The following is a 24,070-nucleotide window of genomic DNA, read 5'->3' as shown; positions in this document are numbered from 1 at the left end:
TATGTCACCTTTGAGGATGGACATTTTGAGTGCTTGCCCTGTGTGCCATAGCTCACTGGGAATATGGAATGTGAATATAATCTCAGAGGGCTATGAAGAATCCTGGGCTTACTTTTATTTGGCATATTTGTATTTAGGGGAAGTAAAGTATAATATATTCTCTTTGGGTACCAGTCTAACATTAAATTTATAAAGATATCGATTTGAAGATAGGTTTCCCTAGATTTCCTGGAAAATTTTGGAAATCTTATAATTAAGCTCTTGAAGTCAGAGAGTTGGTCTCTTTTTAGTCTGTAAAGTATGACATTCAAGGTTAAAAGGGGTAAAAACAGGTCTGTAAGGCTTTGGGTAGAAGTGATTCTTCTTTCAGTAAGACTTTCCAAAAAACAAATTGGCTATAAACATTGACTGTGTTTCCTAAAAATACAAAAAAATACATCAATTTTCAGAAATATTGTTTTTGTTTTGTTTTTTAAAGATTTTACTTATTTATTCATGAGGGACACAGAGAGAGAGAGAGAGAGAGAGAGAGAGAGAGAGAGGCAGAGACACAGGCAGAGGGAGAAGCAGGCTCCACCAGGGAGCACAATGTGGGATTCCATCCAGGGACCCCAGGGTCATGCCTTGGGCCAAAGGCAGGCACTAAACCCCTGAGTCACCCAGGGATCCCAGAAATATTGTTTAAATGTAATTTATATTTTATAAAACTACATTAGAAGACTTTCTCCTCAATATTTGAAAGAAAAATTTTCATATTTACTTCATTTGTCCTTTTTCTTTCTTCTCCATGTTAATTTTATTATTATTATTAAGCATATTAAAAGCAAATATCTCTCTTGATTAGCATTTAAAAAGTCTTTTCTCTGGACTTTGCTTTGCATTTCTAGTTATTTATACCATCAGAGAACAACTTTTAGAAACATTAGCTTTATCTCAAAACAAATATTTACAAATTATTTTTCTGGTGGTATCAAGTGTGCATTTCACCTCCTCACCTCCTTCTGTATTTATCGTATGTTCACACATTGGGCATTTAACATTTTCCTTATGATTCTACAACTGAGCTTCTTCACCACCCGCATCCCCACCCCCAACATCTAATTAGTGTTTTTGTCATGACAGCATATTTTTTGTGGCATAAAATTATGCACTTTTGTTTTTTTTCCTGGAAGGGAATGTTTTAAACAGGGGAACTGACTGACTCTGGGGGCCTATCTTCAAGGCTGGGTTCAGAGCAGCTATTTCCATTATGGTCCCTGATCATTTCTGGCTTTTAATTTCTTTTTTTAAATGTAGTCCCAAGTCTCTTCGAAAATAATGGTAACCAAATAAAGAAAACCACTCCTCCTCCAGAAGCACCACTTTCCTGGGAGTAATTGCCATTATTTATAGGCTGGTACTTGTCTGGTTAAGTTGCTTTTGCCAGTGCACACAGCAACAAATCTCATCAGAATCTGTTCTAGGCATCTCTTCTCCCCATCGATAGGCAGAGTCATTTCCTTTTAGTAAACATTTGGATGTTCTGAAGTAAGCTCATCAGCTGAGCTCTATTTCTGAGTTTGCAATGGTGCAGCAGTGTTGTATCTCTATGTATGGTGAGGTCGTGCTGCCCTTTTCTTTCCTCTGAAACCAACTTTTGGGAAAAAAAAAAATAAGGAGAAGATTCGGAGGAGGTAACTACATCCAGATTGTCATTTCTGTTTCAACCAGAAAAAAAAAAAAAAGATTTCAAGGCAAAACCTGTGGTGGGAAAACGGAGGATGATTCCAAGAAACAGCCATGGAAGAGCTTTGAGTTGGGAGACGTTCTTGCTGGGATGGCCATCGACACATCTGTGCAACTCTCGATGAAGGACTTTTCTGATTTTATAAGGGAGAAAGGCACCAACAAAAATTAAGCATCTAGACTCTTATCCTTTCATATACAAAGGCCTGAGAAATCAGAAATCTGGGATTTGTTCTGCTTTTACTTCGGAGCTAGAGTTATCTCAGAAACAAAGTTTAGACTGGAACTGTCTCTTTACTGCTCTCTACTTGAGGGGCTCTGGATGAACCCCTGGAGATGGGACGGGTGACTCCTGTGTCTGAAGGGCTTCCTCATGCCCCTCAGCCCCTATTTCTTTGCCTGCTGGTCCTTGTTGCTTCAGGATCAGAGTGCCACCTCATGAAGGGGTTGAGGGGTGCTCATGGAAAGAGAATCATGGGCTTCCAGCCTTCATTGACTAGCCCAAGGGGGAAATCTTTACTAGAAAGATCAAAATAAATGCTTCCTGGCTTAAATCAACCAGCCTAAGGGCAAAGGAAACAAGTTGAGGGGTTAGGAATAAATTGATAAAAACATAAGAGCAGTAAGCCATGAAAGGTCATGTATCTGATTTCTGGTTATGAGTTCAGTTGGGTTAAACAATGCTAGCTGTCATGACAGTATGCCAATCTTAGTGGCTTAACACAGTAAAAGTTTTCTTCTTGCTATTCCAAATCTATTAAGGATATTCCCAGTATGCAAGTGGCCTCCATGGACCTTGGGAACACAGGCTTCTTCCATCTTGTGGCCCTGTCCTTTTGCCTGGGTCCTCAGGGTCCATTGCAGACCCTGAGCTGTTGAGGAAAGTGTCGAAGGGGTGCCTGTGGCAGGTTTGCAGGTGCCAGGCCTGGGAGTGGCACATGGCACTCCTGCTCGCATTTCATTGGCTAGATCTCCGACAAATGGCTACACATAGAAAGCTGGTCAATGTGGCTTAACTGTGTAGAAGGTGGAAAAGGAAAAAAGAGCTGATTTTGGTTAAGAACACAGCTGTTTTTACCAGAGTTTTTTTTTTTTTTTTTTTTAAGGATCTTTTAATTCTTTGGAGACCACTGCTTCTTAATATGTTGCCAATTTTAACTGACTTGAGTGCAGACTTTGGAATTAAACTTATTTTGCTCTATTTAATTAAAGAATATGCTCAAGTTGCAAGAAAAGCTGTTACAAAAACATCTATCACCATGTGCAGTGATTTATCCGTGGGAATCACTGTCATCACCCTCAAAAGTAGTTGCAAAGAAAATACAAAAATAAATTAGATCCTAAAACTGATGTAAGTCTGCAAGTCATCTATAAATCCTGATCTCATTCATCTAAAAAAGCTTCCTTGTTCTCCGTGACTGACTTTATAGCCTTTAACAGAAGTGTGAACTTATAAAATAAATTTATATCGATAAAATATTTCTTTCATCTGTTCTCGATCTCCTGGGGTTATATATAAGATTTATTTTTTAAAAAAGAATTCTATTGCTTAAATTTAAAAAACAGTGATGTCTACAGTCTTTTCCAGCTCTAACATTTATAATCCTTTTTCCTTTTATGTGTTATTGAAAGGAAGAGTAACTCTTAGTTGCATATAAATGGTGCAATGCAAATTACTCAAGTTGTTTTTCTTAGGAAAAAAGTTAAGTTGCACTTGGGAAACTATTGCACAACGTGCTTCCCCAAATTGTCTTAAATCAATTATTTAAAAAATTCCTAGAGGCTTGAAGTCTCCAGAGGTGCTTGCCAGTTGATAATCGATGCTAATAGTTTCCACAGTTTATTTGATGTTTGGCAATTGAAACATGCTTTTCCTTGTCCATAACCAAGCTCATCTCTCTTGCACTAACTATAATGTCATGTCAGGGGTCTGTTTAATTAAAGAACCACAAGCCTGCCAAAGACCTGCATTGATTCTCTTCTTCCTTGGATTTCTTCTTGATTAGGTTTGGACATTTGCTTTGGGACTTATGGGCTCCCCTGCTGTCTCTTTAATGGAGTTAAAGCCTACCTCACTTGGGGGCTGCCTTGGGCCTGAAATATATAGCCAGGCAACTCAGCCATAAATTAGATGCTGCTGAGGCTGGAGGTGCTCTAGCTTTTGTTTTCAGGGTTGCAGTTTGAGGCGAAGGTCATAATTCCTGTTCCCATGACTGCTGGCAGCAGCTGCAGAGTTGCTAAGGGAGCAGCCGCAGAGCAGAGTGGATGGGAGAAATGAACTCAGGTGACCCTGCCTGCCTTGCATAGATGAAGCCATATTGAGCTGTGTGCCTCCAAAGGGGAGTTGTTTCCTAGGGCCAGGCTCCTAGATATATCACTGCCCTCTACTGGATCAGCGTAGGTGTCCTAGATGCACAACGCAGACTTTTTATGAACAATGTTAGCCTTACAGAAAGAACTGAGCTCTGAGGAAGTGGAGACCACAAAACTTATTTCTAATTCTATCTGCTTACAATCAGCCAGTGACTATGGTTTGCTTGGTTTGACATCTGTTTGTACTGAAACTAGTCATGTCTGTAAGATCTGCTAGATATGGATTCTACTTGACCTGGCACACTTGCAAAAAAATACCATTTGGGGTTTGAAAGCAGATGCATTTAGATCAGACACAAGGGAAGATAAAATGGTTTAAGAATGCTGAAAAGAGGGGTGCCTGGGTGGTTCAGTGGGTTAAGTGTCTGTCTTTGGCTCAGGTCATGATCCCAGGGTCCTGGGATTGAGCCCTGAATGGAGCTCCCCACTCTGTGGGGAGTCTGCTTCTCCCTCTCCCCCTGCCTACACCTCCTCATGCTTGTGCTTTCTCTCTTTCTCTGTCAAATAAATAAATCTTAAAAAAAAAAAAAGAATTCTGAAAAGAGCTTGGCACTTTGAAATAGTGTTTTCATTCAGGGCTGATTGTGTATGCCAAAGCAGACCTGGAGAAGTCCTTTAAAAAATTCCCTTAGAAATTACTATTATTTCTATTACTCTTAATCTTGAATACACGGAACAGTGTGGAGCCCATTTCCTTTAGCCCCCAAGTGTTTCCTATATAGGGGAATATATGAGGGACCAATCACTCTTCATGATATTCTTTCCATAATTTCTCATTTTCCTGTTTATTTTCAGTCTCTGTTTTTTTGACCCACACCTCTATTTTTTTTTTTATACAACCCACTGCAAAGACTGAAAAAAAATTGGAATGCCATATGGGGGAAAAAATCAAAGCTATGAAATATATGTTTGTTCTATGTGCTCCTTTCTGAAAAAAAAATTAGAAATTCAGATAAGAAAAAAGGGAAGTTAAATCACCCTACTTGTTCCTCTAGATACCATCCTTCTCTATCCTGTTTAGGGCCTGGGAGGCTGACCTGTACCTAAAGGCTGCCTTGCCTTCTGAGTTCCCCTAGAGTTCCACCAGAGTGAGTGAGGTCAGGCTCTTTATTTCCCCAGCATCCACCCCGCGAGGTTGCTGCCAACTGGTGATGTGTCTCAACTGCAGGACACAGCTCCTGTCCAGCAGTCCTCTCAATCTAGTTTTCTCTCCACAGGTTCTAGAAACTATTCCCTCCCCCAGCCCCTACTGGCCTTGGCTAGTAATGGGTTTTAGCAAGTAACCTGTAACATCCTTCCCCTGTATCTTACAAATAGTCCCTTGATATGCTCTCCTCAAAGTGCTCGGTTTAAGAGTTTCATCCCTTGCTGAAAACCCAGGTAATACAATTACCCAGAGGTAAACACCAATAAGTATTTTGTATTTATTTATAATCCCATGAATGTGCAACAGATATAGCATAATTGTGCATACACCGTTGTATCTTATAATTTTCTCACTTATGAGAGTGATCCCCTATTAGTAACATCTTCCATACCTCAAATCAGGATTTTTATTGGCTACATTTTATTCCACTGCATGGCTATAACTTAAATATATTTTAGGATTCACGTGCAGTCTAATCGTCTACCTTCTCTTCATCTCCTCAAACGTCGTTTCTTCCTATTTCTTATGTGTGTTTATTTCACAGTTTTGCTTCTCAAGAGAGAAGATTTGATTGGGTCAGGTGTCACCATTCATTTGGGAAGATCCACAATGGGCACAATCCTAAACCATTACGGACAATGAGCCTCTTTGATGTTCAGTCTTCCCTCATGTCAGTTGTTGAATGCTCCAAGGTTCCATCCTAGTAAATTACTTGAGATGAAGCTTGAACCCATGACTACAGTCTCTAAATTTGGGGCTTACCTGCTCCCGTAGGTTGTGTTCACTGATTTGTAAAACTCAAACTCTACATCTAACCATGGAAACCACTGTTTTTATCTTAAGGAAGAAATGTTAATTAAAAACAATGTGAAGTTCTAAATAAATGAGTTACCAAACCATGAAAAGACATGGAGGAAGTTTAAATGCATATTGCAAAGTGAAAGAAGCCATTCTGAAAAGTCTACTAAATGATTTCAACAACATGACATTCCGGGAAAAGATAAAAGTGTGGAAATAGTAAAAGGATCAGTAGTTACCAGGGACTGGGAGGGACAAATAAGTAGAAACTATTCCTGATGATACTATGATGGACACATGTCATTGTACATTTGTCCAAACCACAGGATGTATAACACCAAGAATGAACTCTGATATAAACAGTGGACTTTGGGTGATATTGATGTGTCAGTGTAGATTCATCAATGGTAACAAGTATATGATTCTGGCATGAAAAGATAGGAGAGATTAAACATGTAAGGACAGAAGGTATATGGGAACTCTCTCTTCTCTAAAAACTTAAACCTACTGTAAAAAAATCAAGTTTATTTTAGAAAATACAAAGTTCCTTTTAAATATATATAGTATTAATTTTCAGTGCCAATAGATTCGCTGTGTCTGACTAGTTTCCCTTTAAGAAAAATGACCAGTGATTCCTCTTGTATCACAAATGTTTACAATAAATTGACATTCCCATCTCTGGGGCTTTCTCAGTGGAAATCAATTTTCCTATTGTTATTTTAAAGCAGCATCAGCGTTGGTCTCCTATAGTCAGATAGTGTGGACACATAATCAATTATAAGATATATTTGGCTCTGAAGATGTTTTCCTGCTGGAGAGTTTTATACCCAAGTCTTAGAGAAAAGATATAAGAGATCATTTTTATTTAAAGCTATGGAGATTTAAAGGAATAAACTAGAAGCTTAATTTGGGACTTTAAAAATCACAAAATCTATCCAAGCATCCATCATAGAGGACAGAATGATTATATTACCTCCAGAATTAGATGCACAACTGTATGAGTGCTGCATTGAGTTAATCTGACTCTCAATTCTAATGTATACTATATATATCTTTTCTTCAATATACCAAGTACAAAAACTTAAAGGTCAGAGCTTTGTTTTTTTTTTTTTTTCAATTTTTATTTATTTATGATAGTCACAGAGAGAGAGAGAGAGAGAGAGGCAGAGACACAGGCCGAGGGAGAAGCAGGCTCCATGCACCGGGAGCCCGATGTGGGATTCGATCCTGGATCTCCAGGATTGCGCCCTGGGCCAAAGGCAGGCGCCAAACCGCTGCGCCACCCAGGGATCCCAAAGGTCAGAGCTTTGAAATGCCAATGCATTAATTTCTTTTTGTTTAAACACTATAAAGAAATATTCATTAGAAAGGACCATAATGAACATATGGATAAGATAAGTTGCCCTGTTGGTTGCTCAAAAATTGAGACCAGAGCATAAACAAGAGTCTCCGTGTACACACATTTTCTGACATTGGGGAATTTGGGAAATGCATAAAGGATTGGTGCCTAATTAGTGTTGTATGAGTCACATTGTGTGTACTGATCATTCATTGCTTCCAGAGTCTCCTTCCTGTTGGTCAGGGGTTATGGCAATGATGTTTTGGAAATTTGGTCTCCTCCTGGTTTGTAAAATAGGGACCCCCTGGACAGAGAGTTTTGTTTTTCCTTTTGTATTTTGTGATAGATTCATAGGCAGATCTTGATATTTACACTCAAGGGGGAGGAGAGAGCTGTGGATCTGATAAAATTGGATCATCCTAAAATCACTTCTATTTGGGTTTAGAATTCATTGTTTAATTTTAGTTTGCAGATATGCTTTCTTAATCTCATTTTCTTTAGGCCAATCTTAAAAATTGTATTACTTGAGCATACAATGATAAAAGGCAACAGAGGCATGTCCAAGACATGCAGGGTGATCTGGGATGGGAATGAGACTTAAATTTTGCAATGGATATCATCATGTGGCTCTTATACACGTAGATAACTTAGTTCTGTGATATTTGCTCACAATGCTGGCTCTTTAAAAGTTGTATACTAATTAAAGAATAAAATTAATAAAATTGTGATTCTGTCATCAATTTGCTGTATGATCAGTGTGGACTGGGAGTAGAGGGACCAACCATCCCTTTGCCTAGGACAGAGGTGTTTCCAGGGATGTGAGATTTTCAGTTTTAAAATCAGGATGAATTGTTCACTTCAGCTAAGGGGAATAGCTGTGTCCAGGGAAAGGGTGGGTTCTCTTGGCAACTTGTGCGAGGCATGTATTGCTAAGTATACAACCCTGGAGACAGTGGGCAAAAATAGTAAATCAAGGAAAGGGTGAGAGCAGAGTTAAGTAGAGAAACTGAAGAAAATGGCCAAGTCAAAATGTTAGGCAGTGAGTGAGTATCCTTGTATGGAAGAACCAAATGAAATTAGAACAATTTAGGGCCATTCTAGGTAGATGATGAAGAGTGGTTTCTCCAAGAATTCCAGAAGAGCTGGCTACTACAGAGGTCTTCTATTTAGTTTCTTCTGTTACAAGGGCAGGCCTGTCTGGGCACTCACAGAGCCCACAGAAGAAGCCAGTGCTGTCCTTCAGGGGATAGGCTGTTTCCATCTTAAACAAGGGATGAAGTAAATGTTTCATTCTAGTAATGAATTCTCATTTCTTATTTTCATTGAAAAGAAGTACTGAGTATTTTATTTTATGAATGTTCAGGAGAATCAGGTGGTATTATATGATACTCCAAAATACATTTCTTTTTTTTTAAGATTTTATTTATTTATGAGACACACACACACAGAGAGAGAGAGAGAGAGAGAGAGAGAGAGGCAGAGACACAGGCAGAGGGAGAAGCAGGCTCTATGCAGGGAGCCCAATGTGGGACTTGATCCCGGGTCTCCAGGATCACGCCCTGGGCTGAAGGTGGTGCTAAACTGCTGAGCCACCTGGGCTGACCCCAAAATGCATTTCTTAAAAGTTATCCCCCCACTCCATGGATGAGGTGGTCTGACAGGTGGTGGTGGTCTTTGACTATAGTGTACTTTTTCTCTACAAGGAGAAATTTCTTCCTGGATCTAAGTTGGTAGGAATTTTGTCCAGCTTCAATTTGGTATGCTTGCTTCTCTCCATCTGCAGGCAAGAGGGGTGCTGCCCTGAACTCATGAACTTTTACTTAGTCAACAGTATACATTAACCATTCCAAAAAAATTTTAAATGGGAATATTTGAATGCACAGAAAACAGAGGTAGGGAAATAATGATGAATCCAGGAGTGAATTCACAAAATACATACTGAGAAGGTTTCTAATGGATGGAGAAAGACCATAAATTGGTTCTGTGCCCAGAAAGGAACATGGTCTAGTTCATGAGTCAGTGTCCATGAGATAAGGAGAAGCCAGCGACAGAAGAGAAACACAATGCTTCTTTGTACCAAGACAAGAAGACATTTTTTTTCAGTAGGTCTTCATAAGGATACTTTGAAATATAAGGAACAATATTCTCAATAGTACCTTGATAGGAGTTCAGAGAAGAGTTTCCCATAATGTTTCTCAAAGGCCAATGGTGTAACTTCATAGCTCAATTCAACAAAAAATCCTATCTTATAGTTTTTACAAAACAAAGTGAAGTAGGGGTGCCTGCGTGGCTCAGTTGGTTAAGTGTCTGCCTTTGGCTCAGGTCACGGTCCCAGGGTCCTGGGATCGAGCCCCATGTTGGGCTCCCTGCTCAGTGGAGAGCCTGCTTCTTACTCCCCCTCTGCTGCTGCTCTGCCTACTTGTGCTCTCTCTCTGTCAAATAAATAAAATCTTAAAAAAAAGTGAACTGCAGATATTACAAAATAATAAATACATATAAAATAATAAATATACATTACAAAATAATAAATATATATATTTTACAAAATAATAAATTACAAAATAATAAATGTATATATTTTACAAAAATAAATAAAAGTCCTCTCAGAAAATAGGAAGAACTAAATGAGGCAGGCTAGATATGATGATCTCTACTGGCTTGAATCATTCCAAGAATAGATTATAAAGCATGCTGAGGAATGTCCATGTTTTCTATCCTTCAGGCAATTCTCCATATTGATGTTTCCCAATAAGCCTTTGAAGTACTGAAAGCAATGAGTTTGATGAGATTCTCCCCGACAACTACTTCCTGGAATTCATTCTGCTATGTGGCCTATTATGTCTAGAACCCATGGAATAGAATTCCTCAGGCAAATGTTGAGAATTCAAACATGGATGCCACCTGAAGAGAGGCCCTTTATTTGGGGATGGGCCAAGGAATGGTCGTGGCAGTGCCAAAGCTCTCCTGTCAAGTTTGGTTGTGTTCCAACACATGGATGAGTGGAAGAGCCCCAACATTCTGCATCGATAGAACAGTATGGTAAGAATTTAAGTATGCACAAAAAGCTAAGCTCTTTTGGAGTCTGGGTCCATGGAGAACTGAGATCCTTTTATGACTAAACTTCAGATACATCTCTTTGGCTTCATTTTGGCACTGTTCCAAAATTCACCTAAGAATGATACCTGGGATCTCTGCTTAACTTACTTTTAGACTTTTTCTTTGGTTCTCAGAATACTGTTGAATGTCCCCAAGATGGAGCAGATTGGCCTATGTTTTGACCAGATCTTTGTATTTTTTCTTTCTTTCTTTCTTTCTTTCTTTCTTTCTTTCTTTCTTTCTTTCTTTCTTTCTTTCTTTCTTCCTTCCTTTCCTTCCATCCTTCCTTCCTTCCTTCCTTCCTTCTTTCCTTCCTTCCTTTCCCTCCATCCATCCTTTTCATCCTTCCTGTCTGCCTTCCTGCCACCCCCACCCCCCAACCTTAATTCATATCTAAATTCACAGACTCAGAGCTTTTAAGTGAAACTCTGTCTTCTCTATCTGCTGCTCAACCAATCCAATGACCCAGAGCTCTAATTCCTCATAGAGTTTCCACTACTTTCCTTAATTAAATTTCCAGGTCCATATTTTTACACAATTCTTTCTTAATAAACACTTATGAACATAATGTGATTATTTATGTAAATTATTTCACTCCAATTACTTTATTATCAGCCAGCCTGAAGACATCCCCAAATTAATAATGTTTCCTTTAGCAGGGGTAACACTGTTTTTTATTATACCATGTTCTAACAGTGTGGGAATTATATGATCTTGTTAGTAATTTTATCTTGGGATATAATCACATTGTACACAACGTCCTCTTTTTATTTCTAGAGTTTTTATAATCCATTAAAGCTGTATATTTCCATGTTATTCATGAAAAACTGATAGTTGGGAAAATATTTTTGAGGGGCTCTCAGAGATAGAGATCCTGTGAGCCTTTAAACTATAGACATTTTCTTTACCATTGCAATTTTTTAAGATTTATCTTTATTTTTATTTATTTATTCATGAGAGACACAGAGAGAGAGGCAGAGACACAGGCAGAGGGAGAAGCAGGCTCCCCGCAGGGAGCCTGATGTGGGACTCTATTCCAGGGCTCCAGGATCACGTCCTGAGCTGAAGGCAGACACTCAATTACTGAGCCACCCAGGTGTCCCTGCAATTTTTTTAAAAATATTTTATTATTTATTTGACAGAGAGAGCACAAGCAAGAGAGGGGCAGAAGGAGAGGAGAATAAGACTCCCCACTGAGCAGGGAGCCTGAAGCAGGGCTCAATCCCAGGATCCTGAGATCATGACCTGAGCCAAAAGCAGATACTTAACTGACTGAGCCATCTAGGTGCCCCTTCCTCTGCAATTTTTCAGTAACCATTTTATTGATACTCCATATTTTGTGTCTAATTTTGTCAAGAGATATATTTTTAGGAGCATTTTTGATCCATTTCATCTGTTCTATTGATAACCATGAGACTGATCTCTTTCCTATTATGGAATTAGCATTTGGAACCTATTTGTGAATTAATAAAACCAAAATGCCGCTTTCTATGATAAGCAATATTTTTCACTTCTTTGGCATTTCTAGCTACTCTTTATTAAAAAAAAACAATTTGTGTCTATAGGTTAGTCATTTATTTTGGATCTCAAGTATCAAGTGTTCGGCATTTGCCCTTTTAAAGACTATGTCATGAGACTGAACTATAAGACTTGCAAATGATTAGTGTTTAACACTTTACAACTGTTTGGATAGTTTATCACCTGTTATGCTTCCAGCTTATTCTACAAATTCAGGTATTTAGTACCTGAATGCTTCAAAATGTTTTGAAGTATTTTAGTAACCAAGCAATCCATACAATGAGGAAGAGGTTCAAACAACTTGCTGTGGTTATGGTTGTCAAGGAAACCATTTCCTTATATAATTTTTGACAGTAGCTTTTTTTTTAATACCATAAAAACAAAGCTGGTCTCGTACCATAGAGAAGAAAGTATATAATAAAATGCACAAGCCAACTGAAAGTTATAAAGCCTACACTAGATGCATAATGCTAGATATTAGCTGATATATTATTTTATAATATAGAGGGATAGTATGTTGAAAGATGTGTCAGGATGGGAGTGGGAGTAAAATTTCCTTTTTGAAGCAAGTTCAATTGCACATTATATTCTTAAAATGTACTATATGCACTAGGGTGGCATATAGTATGCGTGTCCAGGATTGTTTCATTAAGCAAATAGACGACCTCGTCTTTGCTATACACAAACTCATGGGATGGAATTTTAAGCAGATACGATATCATAATCAGTCAGAGGTTTGACTCTGTTGTTCAGTGATAGACCACTGCTAGAGGCTACAGGAGCTGCAGGAAATGACAAGCCTATCTTTTGGATTTGTCCTGTTTATGTTAGGTTTTGCTTGAAGAGGGAAGGAATGAGTTGTGGTGCATGGTGAGACTAAAGCTCCCTATAGGAAAAAAAAAAAAGGTCCTAAAATATTGATAATGAATAAAGTCCTTTTTTTTTTCCTTAGCTCTTTCTCAAGGTGTTTACATGTAGAACAAGACTTCAAGGAGGGGAAAATAATGTTCGTTTGGACACTGTAGCTTTTGATTCTGAAATTTGGGGTTCTCATCTATAAAACATGAGCATAAAGAGTGACAAGATGAGGTGAAAGCTGCATTGCAAGGTGAATGATTTTATGGAGAAAAGGGGAAGAGTGAAAGAAACTCTTTCGAATCTATCCAATCAATGAAAATGGAATATATTACTTAAGAGATATGTGATTTGAAATGTTGGAAATAAGATGAAAGTCCAGTTGAAAGAGATGATTTCTGAATAGATCCTTAATGTTTAGAAGAAACTGTTTCTTCCTTGATTGAGCAGAAATATCTTTCCTTATTTTATAAACTATTAGACTAATTATTTATGTAACAAAAAATTGAGTTTATACCTCTTCCTTCCTTTACCTTCAGTGTATATAAATAACTATAGTCATGTGACATAGTAAAATATTCACATTTTTTTCTTTGCAATTTGCTACAAAGGAAATGTTTGAAGGACTTAAGATGTCCAAAGATAAAGCCAGCTCATCATTGCCTATGGCCTCACTTTTAAGTATATTTTATTTCTTTTTTTTTAAATTATTTTTTATTTATTTATGGTAGTCACACAGAGAGAGAGAGAGAGAGAGAGAGGCAGAGACACAGGCAGAGGGAGAAGCAGTGTCCATGCACCGGGAGCCCGACGTGGGATTCGATCCCGGGTCTCCAGGATCGCGCCCTGGGCCAAAGGCAGGCGCCAAACTGCTGCGCCACCCAGGGATCCCAGTATATTTTATTTCTAAAAGACTATGGAACACTTATGTCACCCCACTGCCAGTAAACATTATTTTAATAAATATTTTAGTATTTAGAAGAATAGGAAAAGGAAAACAGAATTAATATATTTTAATGACAAGTTGACTGAGCTCACAAAAGAGAATGCTATAAGAAAGTAAATGGGAAATGAACTGGACAAGGATAATAAGATACCAAAGAATTAGGTGCAGATCCTGTGGAACTTGAGTTTGTATTAAAAGGGCCTTATTTAGTTCTTTTTAATTTAAGGATTCATTTATTTATTTTTTAGAGAGAGCATGGGCAGGAGGGGCAGAGGGAGGAGAAAGAGAATCTCAAGCGGACTCAGCACTGAGCGCAGAGCCCTGTACCGGCCTTGATCTCATGACCCTGAGATTATGACCCTGAGATCACCACCTGAGCCAAAACCAGGGGTCAGATGCTCAACTCACTGCACTTACCCAGGCGCCCCAGGCTTGATTTAGTTCTTAACATGAAGGTAATTAATTTTTCCTCTTCCATTTTGCCTGCCTCCACCCACCAGTCCTGCCAACCGTATTTTTAGATTTCTTATCTTTTAAATTCTCTTGGAGTTTCCATTTTCCAATTCTAAAAGCATGAGAATGACAAAAATGGTGAAAAGTCTGGAAATCATATTGTATGAACTGAAAGAAAAGGAGGGCATGCCTTTGAAGGGCTGTCATATAGAAGAGGAATTTAACCTGTTCCATATGGTTTTCATGGATGGGTCAGTGGGAAGAAAGTATATCAAAGTAGACATTCGATTTCTCAGAGTTGCCAAAAATGGGCTAGGGTGCTTTAAGATGCAGAGAACTCACAGTAGTTGGAGGTGTACTTATTACCTACACTGTTTTGTATTTTAGGGCTCATTTTGGAGGGGGAGGAAGGACCTCCAGGGTTTTCACTGCATTAGCTACCTCCTTTCTTTCAAATGGCCTTCCTTCTCATTTTTAAATATTTATTTATTTATTTATTTATTTATTTATTTATTTATTTATTTATTCATGAGAGACACACAGAGAGAGGCAGAGACATAGGCAGAGGGAGAGGCAGGCTTCCTGCATGAAGCCAGATGTGGAATTCAGTCCCAGGACCCCGGGGATCAGGACCTGAGACAAAGGCAGATGCTCAACCACTGAACTACCCAAGTACCCTGGCCTTCCCTCTTAGATTAGATATTCTCATGTCTATCTCTCTAATCTGAGCTCTTCTAATTTTTTTATCATGCATTTATTCCCTCTAAGTGAGAAACAGACACCAAGACCTATGGATTTGGTCTCCTCACTGTCTTTTGAGCTTGTCCTCTTCTTTCTGCCCATGATATCCTTGTCTTCCCCTTGAGAGGTGAGTTTTGGAGGGCATGCATGGCCTTTCATTTACTTATTTCACCCCTAGTTAGTTAGTACAATAGCTGAACACACAGAAAATATATTTAGAATGAATACATGACCATCAACAATTTATTGTGAGGCCACTTCTGCATTAAGGGGCAGGTTGAAAAAAAATGAAAAAAAGGGGGGGCAGGTTGATCTATTCATTTATTCATTCAATAAATATTTTTGAACATCTACTATGTGCACTGGAGATATATGAATGAATAAGACCACAGTGGTTTATTCCCAAAACATCATAGCCTAGTTCAGAGGAAACTATGTAAACAAAATTTAACTTTGCTCAGGAAATGTTATAAAAAGAAATATACCTGATAAGCTTAACTGCTCAACTCAACTGGGTCTCCAGAATATCAGATTGCCACCATGCTGCAAGAGCCTGCAACCAGCTCAGGCCTATGTTCTTTGAGAAGCTTCTGGAAGATGTGGATGTCACAAGACTGAAGGTAGATCCTCCCAGAAGTAACAGAGGACACTAATATCTGAATATGTGAACTAGCAAGTTCAGGAGGGCAAGCCACAGGTCTGGTTCTGACCACTAGCCTCTCCTTGCTAGGAACTATTCTCCCTTAGTCTAGAGATTTCTCATGTTTTCATTTTTCCACTTGGGCTTCATCTGTTTCCATATCACATTCTGTTCCATGCTGGCTCTGGTCAAACTGGTCACTGTTTAGAATGAAAGCATACACAGAGCTACAGAGCTTTTGATTTTCAGTCTGCAGGTGTTTAAAGCTCAGACTTTCTGCTTGACTTCACAAACATAGTTAGCTGTTTTATGATCACCCTAGTCATTTATTCTCCTGTTTTCACTTTTATGGACCCAAGCCAATGCATGAAATTTTAGACATGAGAAGCCCCTCCAATGTTATATATTCTGTTAACCAGTTCATTGGAAATGCTTGTAATGTGTTTTCTTCTCTCCTTTGTTAAAGCATCTTCTGCAGCTTCATCGTGAGAATGGTTTTATAGACCACTTGGATTTAAGCAGGAAAAAATAATAAATCTTGGCTAAGTGTGGCCTGGAAGACTTTCCCTCACTACTCACATGCTTTTCTCCCTACTTATTTCTGATCTCCAACTAATAAATGTGCCCCAGCTATAGTCTTTCTGCAACGAAATGTGATTTTGTTACTTTATCAGTTTCATGCTCTTCCCATGTAAGTAGCACTGGTTTTACAATTTTAATGAAGGAAGAAAATAAATACAGGAATGCATGTGTTTGTGTATGTACATAAATATGTATACAGATGGGGGCATATGTATACAAGAAACAGAAGAGTCAAGGGAGGAAGATGAAAAGAGGCAACAAGAGAAATAAGTATAAGAAATAAAATTTGGTATCTTGTATTTGTGATCTCAAACTTTTCTTTCCCTTTTCTATGTCTCACATTTTCTCTCATTTAATCTCTAATTATTCTGACATTCAGAGAATGCCAGATATTTGAAATGAGCTTTGTCCCATGAACCCTGATTCCAAGCTCTGTAGTCTGAGTGACCGACTCCATGTTACAACCTAGGACATACCTAAGCCACGTAATGCCATCATATCACAGTCAAATGAGGAACAGATGAAGTTTAAAGTATATGAGTGGGCTCATTTAAGATACCCTCAGGTTACTTTCCAAAAGCAGTTGGGTTTTTTAAATGCCAGTATTCTGATTTTATTATCTAGCCAGTTATGCATTAACCAAAACTGTGTTATATGCCAGTGATGCAAAGCTTACTTACTGAATCAGGTTATTCCATTGCTTGTGATGACTGGGGGAGGGTGGAGTGGTAGGAGAAAACCAAAAATAACTTGTTCCATTCTTCCCAACTCACTTAAGTTCTAACTCAATTAGTCTAACAGGCATTTGTTTCGGTTATTACTTTCTAACTCTTGAAATCTATCTGAGTGCCTATGCCATTTTGTGTTTCTCTTTCATCTATTTCTTTTCAATCAGAATTAAAGAATCAAATTCTGCTATTATTTATTGATCATCCTTTGCTTATTAAACTCAACATGTCTAGTGGTCCTGGATTCACAGGAGTGGAAGTGCCTTTGAAAAAAATATCACCTTCAAATATTTTGTTCATGGAAGGCTTAAATTCACAGCTTGCTTAGACCTCTTGGGCTCAAGATCACATAGATCTTTTTTCCTCAGTAGTACATTCCAGAATCAGATAATAAAGAATTTCATGTTTTAGACAATGTAATCCATCCAATTCCAGATTAAGGAAAAAAAAAAACTGGCACGGATAATCTCAAACTTAAAATATGTCAACTATATAATGAAAATTAGACAGAACATTTAAGTCAAGCACGAACTAATCATCTTTCTAAACTTATCCAACACTCTCTGCCAACTCCTGATTATGTGGGAGTTGCTGATCTGTTTTTCAGATTCTCTAGGGTCTCCTGAGGTCAAGTTCTGTCCTAGGATTCAGGTTTCTATGCTTAAATAGAGGCCTATATCCTAGGCTCCTACTTCTGAAGAGAGGAAGGAAGAAATCTGCGCACCCCCCAACCCTTTCTGAATCTTGAGAGCCTGGTATAGGGGTAGGGCCAGCTTTACTTTGGGTCAGATTAAGTGTCAGCTAAACTGCCTGACTTTGGAAATCTTCCTGAAAGCACCACCTTACCTTGGTCTGAAAATCTCCTTTAGTTTGTTCTATGTAGAGACTATTGCTTCCAGAAGACCATTGTTAAACCAGTAGAGGCAGCACAAGGCCTGGTCATTGTTATGTAGTATATTTTGAGCAACCTAATCAGAGTTTGTATGTATTTATCCAATGGATGGTAATTTTTTTGTGTGTGGGCAAAGAGAAGTCCTGATTTAGTTGATCTGATCAGCTGAATTTATTACTATGAATAGACAAAGATTGTGACCAGAGAGAGTATGGCTGGAGAAAAACATTCATGAGAGGAAAATGCTAAGGGGAAATTTGCTGCATATCTGAACACAGATGCTGAGAACCCTCTAGAAATGCTGAATCAGATCTTTGGAGAGTTGGGTCCAGGAATATGTATCCCCCTCCCCCCCAGAAAAAAATCCTACAGGAAATTTAGACAGAGCCATGGTTGGGAATTATTCCAACAAAAGAAAATTTCTTAGAATGGGCTTGAATGTAGTGCTTTCTGGAGATGTGGAGATACAATAGATGCTTATGAAATGCCTGATTGAATGAATCAGGGGCTGTATAGAAGTTTAATTACACTTATTAGCCTTGCCACCTTGATTGCATCCAAGCCCCAACCTCTTTCCAGCACTGCCAGTTTCTCAGCTATAATCTGAGGATACACAGAAGACAGGAAGAGCAGTGAGGAGACAAGCAAAAGATGATGATTCAGATGGTTTCTTGGGATGTTTTGGGTTACATCTGGCCTCCCTTGCTCCCCCCAAAAAATGCGGGTTGACATCCCATCTTCTCTAGCCAGCTTCGGCATATGCATGATTGAAAGTAATTTATGGCTCCTTTCCAGGCTCAGCCTCCAAGCAGGAAAGCTGACATTAAAATGGTGCATGTGACAGAAATGTGGCCTTGCAGGAGCCCCAGAGGAGCTCCAAATCAGATCAGCTGTCCTTCATCAATCAAAAGTTGGCTGTAGCTCACTCCTCTATTTGGAACAAGTCTAGTCTTCTATCATTATGGCAGCATGGCGGGTTCATGAATAAGGTTTTAGCATGAAACTCAGTACACACTTGTTATTGTAATCTCAGCCTGTAAAATGAAATGTGTCAAGGGTGAATCAGCCTCATCATCTGCAGTACCACATTTAGAATGTCTTTGTGCATTCTTTTTTATTCTTAGATTTCTCCCTCCTTCTTCCAATGCAAATATATGGCCGGTGCTCAGTGACTGTGTCCTTATGCATTCAGCTGCAATCTCCAGCTGTAAGTCGGGACTGGGGGCAGTCTTCAATGAACAAGCACTGGCTTAAGAGAAAACTTGATCTCTGTGCCATTTAGCTAAGCACTGTGGTAATCACTCTACAGCACAAATTCATTGCGACACGATATTATCATCTCCACTCTGTGGTTGAAGAAATGGAGATTCCACAATGTTGAGAATTTCCCTAAACCTGTATATGCAATAATGTAGGCTGATAGTCAGGAATAGAGGGTAGGACTGGAGGAGGGGAGGGGAAGGCACAAAAGAGAGGATGTGAAAGTCTCAGTCGTAAAGCAAAAGGAAGAGATATGGAAAGGAAGAAGAGAGTTTGTTAAATGGGTTCACTGGTTTTTGTTTTTTTGGGTTTTTTTTGTTTTTTTTTTTTGTTTTTTGCCAAACTCTGTTTACCTGGAGTTCAGTTATAATTCATTTGAAATATGATCAGTTATCTGTTCACTGCTGGTTCAGAGTCTCTTCTTTAATAGCATAACCACAGAAGCCCAGTAGGGGAAATTCTTTGGGCAGGGCTGGCTAAAACGTTCAGTACCAGATCAAGCACACTGGGGATTAGATTTGACCAGTGGGCATGACATTCTCTACCACGGGTATCAAGTAAATGTGACCCAGGCTGATAGAGCTCTTACCAGTCCCAGCTCTCCCCTCTTGCTCGTGGTCAGCAAGCACGAGGCATGCATGCTCCAGGAAACAAGTGGTCTGTGTCCTCAACTGGTCATTGCTCTGTGTCTCTCACTTCTCAATGGCAGCAAGTTGTACCCTGAGTCATATCACATCACATGATGCAGTCAGGAAAATATGCTATCTGACAAATGTTCCTGTAACACTCAGGATGTTCACCTATAGATAAAATAAATGTGGCAGAAAAGTAGTTGAAATATTAATGGTATTTTTCCTCTTGGTGTTTTCCTGTACTCTGGACATTAAAGGCAACTTTAAAACGCCTGCATTTCTTATACCCTTGGATGAGAGTCACTATCTATTAAATAGTCCCTTGAGCAGAACTTGGTGCTACACCTGTAAAATTTTACAAATGAACAAGTATAATTTCAGAAGCCTGATAGTTATGCAAACATTAGAGGGGATTGTAGTTTGTTTGTGGTATCTTTACCTGGAAAGTAAATATTAAATCTATGTTTTTCCATAACAGACTTTGTTTTCATTAACTCAGTCCTTGAAGACATCATCAGGTGATTGCTGTACATTTAATGAAAATTTGGGAATTGCCATAGCTTGTAATTCTAGAGAAATTTTTGTCATCTGGGAACACAATAGTGACAAGAGACTAATATATATTCTTAACAACCAGGCACTAGAATCTACATGAATTATGATTACTGTCCTTTTTTTTTCTTTCCTTCTTTTTCTTTCTTTCTTTTTCTCTTTCTTTCTTTCTTCCTTCCTTTCTTTTTTCTTTTCTTTTCTTTCTTTCTTACTCTTTCTTTCTTTCTTTCTTTCTTTCTTTCTTTCTTTCTTTCTTCTTTTCTCTTTCTTCCTTTCGTTTTTCCTTTCTTTTTTTCTTTCTTTCTTTCTTTCTTTCTTTCTTTCTTTCTTTCTTTCTTTCTTTCTTTCTTTCTTTCTTCTTTCTTTCTTTCTTCTTTCTTTCTTTCTTTCCCCTCTCTTTCTTTTCTTTGTAACAGGGAAGACCCCGAAACAGCTCTTCTAGGAATCTTTTTTTAATGATTGAATTGTTGATCACACAATGCTCTCTGCCTGTCATCTCAAAGCTGCCATCGATCCTAGAAACTATTTACTTTGTTGGGAGCCAGTTAAGGGACAAACTGAGTCAGAATTCTGGGGGTTATAAAAAGCACAGCAAAAGCTATGTAATGCAATACAGCCTAAACAAAATGAGATTGGACTTCATCCTGTTGTAGGATTTGGAGTGGGGAAACCATACGATTAGATTTCTGTTTCACAGGATTATCTTGCCTGCAGCATAGAGAGAAGGCAAGATTGGAGAAAGGGGGACCAATTTGGTCATGGTAGTCTTGACAAAGGATAGAAGTAGATTGGGCTGGGATAACGAGAGAATAGAGATATTCATGAAGCAAAATAACACAGTATTTAGTGGTAGACTTTATGTGGGAGATCAGAGGCATGATACATGCTTATTGATGATGCACATGGATTCTCAAGGGAAAAGATATGAGGAGAATGAAGTGGAGGGGATTTTTCTGAAGCTTGGAACCAATTGTTACTCTAACTCTGTATGTGGTCTTTTCCTTACTAGATGAGAGAGTTCAGGGGGATAGAATCACACAGTCTAGTTTCTCACAGAATAACTGGAGTTTAATGCCAGCTCTGCAGTTTAGTAACTTTGAGGTATTAGACAAAATACTTAATGTCTAATTAGAGCCCACTTCAGGCCCCACAGAAGCAGCAGTGAACAAGAATGAGAAATCTCTACCTTTATGAAGCTCTAGGTGGGAAGACAGACAATAAGCAAATAAATGAAAAACAAAATAATCACAAATTGTGCTGACTGCTATGAAGGAAATAAAAAAGGATGATGAGATGGGGCTAAAGAATGAGAATTGCTGGGCCGCTCGGAAGCTGAGGGGAAAACATCACAGGCAGAAGGGACAACAAGTGCAAAGTCTGCCCACGGGAAAAGGTTTGGTAGGTCAGGTAACATGTGCTCCATGGGAGTAGACCTTGAAGCCTCTAAGGAGACTGAATTTTATTCAAAGAGCAAGAGAAGCCATGAATGAATTTTAAGCAAGGAAATCAATGTGCCCAGGTTTACATTTTTACGATGTCATTCTGACTACTGAATGGGGAAAAAATCAGAGAGGGAGAAAGTGAAGATAGATTAGCTAAGAGAGGAATGCTTGGGTGGCTCAGTGGTTGAGTGTCTGCCTTTGGCTCAGGGCATGATCCCAGAGTCTCGGGATCAAGTCCTGCGTCGGGCTCCCTGCATGGAGCCTGCTTCTCCTCCCTCTTCCTATGTCTCTGCCTCTCTCTCTCTGTATCTCTCATGAATAAATAAATAAAATCTTAAAAAAAAAAGATTAGCTAAGAGATTATTATAGTTGTCCAGGAAGGATAAAAGTGGTCCAAATAATAATAATGCATCTATAGCATTTATACTCTTGTAAGCACTTTGTGTCATAAATAATATATTTATTTTCTCTAAGTTTTAGACAAAAAAACCCACTGAAAATATATTACTTAATTTATAATTTTTCATCATTTTATTATAAAAATCCAGAAAACTTTATTTTTTTAAAGGTTTTTATTTATTTATTCATGGGAGACATGGAGAGAGAGGCAGACACACAGGCAGAGGGAGAAGCAGGCTCCATGCACGGAGCCCGACGTGGGACTCGATCCCAGGTCTCCAGGATCACGCCCTGGGCTGAAGGCCACGCTAAACCGCTGAGCTACCTGGGCTGCCCAAAAATCCAGAAAACTTTAAAGTTTTACACTACAGTCCTACCACCAAGATTCTAGAATTAACCTTTTCCTGTTCTTGTTTTGTTGTATATGTATCCCTCTAATCACTCCTCTATCAGGCCATCTTATTTTTTGGATGTATTTCAGAGTACAGGTATCAGCACACTTTACTCCTAAACATGACAGCATGAGTATAATTAACTAGGAATCTGTATTTTTTATTCTTTTTTTTTCCTTTGTCATAAAACATACATATTTGAAATGCACAAATTTAAATGACTATTCGATGAGTTTGCCAGTCTCTTTCTTCTCTCCTTGTGGGACTCTGATGACATTTTATGAGACTTACTGATATTATCCCATAGGTCCTTAAGTCTGTAAATTTTTTTCAATGTTTTCTGTTATTTGAGTTGGATAAGCTATTGATCTCTCTTCAAATTTACTTTCTTTTGTCATCTCTAGTCAGTTAACATCATCCAGTGAATTTTTTTTAATTTCAGTTTTGTATTTTTCAGTTCTATAATTTCCCTTGGTTCTTTGTTATAGTTTGTTTCTCTGCCAAATTTTCCTGCTTTTTTACATTATGTATATATTGTTTTTTGTAATATTATATATAGCTGTAATAGCTCCTTAAAATCCTGGTCTGTTAATTTGAACATCTGGATCATTTTAGGGTTTGTCTTCATTGTTCGTCTATTCGTTCTTTCTTTATTTTTTTGGAAGGAGGCTTGGGAGGAAGGGCAGAGAGAGAGGGAAAGAGAGAATCTTTTTTAAAAAAGATTTATTTGTTTATTTGAGAGAGAGTGTGTGTGCATGTGTGTGCAAGAAGGGAGAAGGGCAGAGGAAGAGAATCTTCAAGCCGACTCCCCACTGAGCACGGAGCCCAACAGGGGCTCAAACTCATGACCCTGAGATCACTTCCTGTGCTGAAATCAAGAGTCAGATGCTAACCAAAGAGCCCCAATTATCTTCCCTTTTGAATTTGGTTCACATTTTTCTCTTTTTTTGTGTGTGTATAAAGTACTTATGGGGGAGTTGTATCCTAAGCATAAGATGACATTCTGTGGACTCTGGATTCCATCAAGTTCTTCAGAGGGGTGTTGATTTTTTTTAGAGGAGTGTTGATTTTTTTCAACTTAAGATAAAACAAGAGCTCTGATCATGACCTAAAAACTCCATTTTCTGTTGTTAATTGTTTATATATGTTGACTGATTACTTTTCACAACCCTATTGATTTTATTAGGTAGACCATTTTACAGATGAGGAAACTGAGGCACAGAGAATTTAAGTAACTTACCCAAGATCACACAGCTTATAAGTGGAGAATCTTCAGTCTGACCTTCAAACACTTCTTGAAATGGAGTGCTCGCAGTGGGTATAGAATTAGTTGGACAAATCCGAAAACTATTAAGGACTTAGAATTTCCCCAAGACTTGGAGAGACTAGGTATGAGAGGGTGATGGAAAAGGAAGTACTAAGAGTATTCCACAGTGTTGGCTTGAGCAATGGGATAAGTGGCGATAAAATTTACTCATACAATGAAGATGAGAGAAATACCTAGACTTTGCTGCTGTGATTGTTGTTGTTGGGAAGGGGAGTATTATTTTAGATTTGTTG

General features: G+C 38.5%; 1 long non-coding RNA gene across 3 annotated transcripts in view; it reads left to right on the top strand.

Annotated features, from left to right (window-relative positions):
- The window catches only part of LOC140635760 (uncharacterized), a 192,280-nt gene that overhangs the window by 91,655 nt on the left and 76,555 nt on the right, over window positions 1–24,070 (top strand). For 2 of the 3 annotated variants that reach the window (XR_012033096.1, XR_012033097.1), the window contains exons 10-15: window positions 10,105–10,421; window positions 12,949–13,104; window positions 14,046–14,252; window positions 15,019–15,118; window positions 15,453–15,611; window positions 16,098–16,322. This is a non-coding gene — a long non-coding RNA (uncharacterized lncRNA). The remainder of the gene's footprint in view (window positions 1–10,104; window positions 10,422–12,948; window positions 13,105–14,045; window positions 14,253–15,018; window positions 15,119–15,452; window positions 15,612–16,097; window positions 16,323–24,070) is intronic. The other variant, XR_012033098.1, reaches the window with a different exon arrangement.

Source organism: Canis lupus, chromosome 6 (genome assembly GCF_048164855.1).
Source record: "Canis lupus baileyi chromosome 6, mCanLup2.hap1, whole genome shotgun sequence".
Classification (NCBI taxonomy): Eukaryota; Metazoa; Chordata; class Mammalia; order Carnivora; family Canidae; genus Canis; species Canis lupus.
Note: the sequence above shows the minus strand (reverse complement) of the source record. Positions and strands in the feature narration are given on the sequence as shown.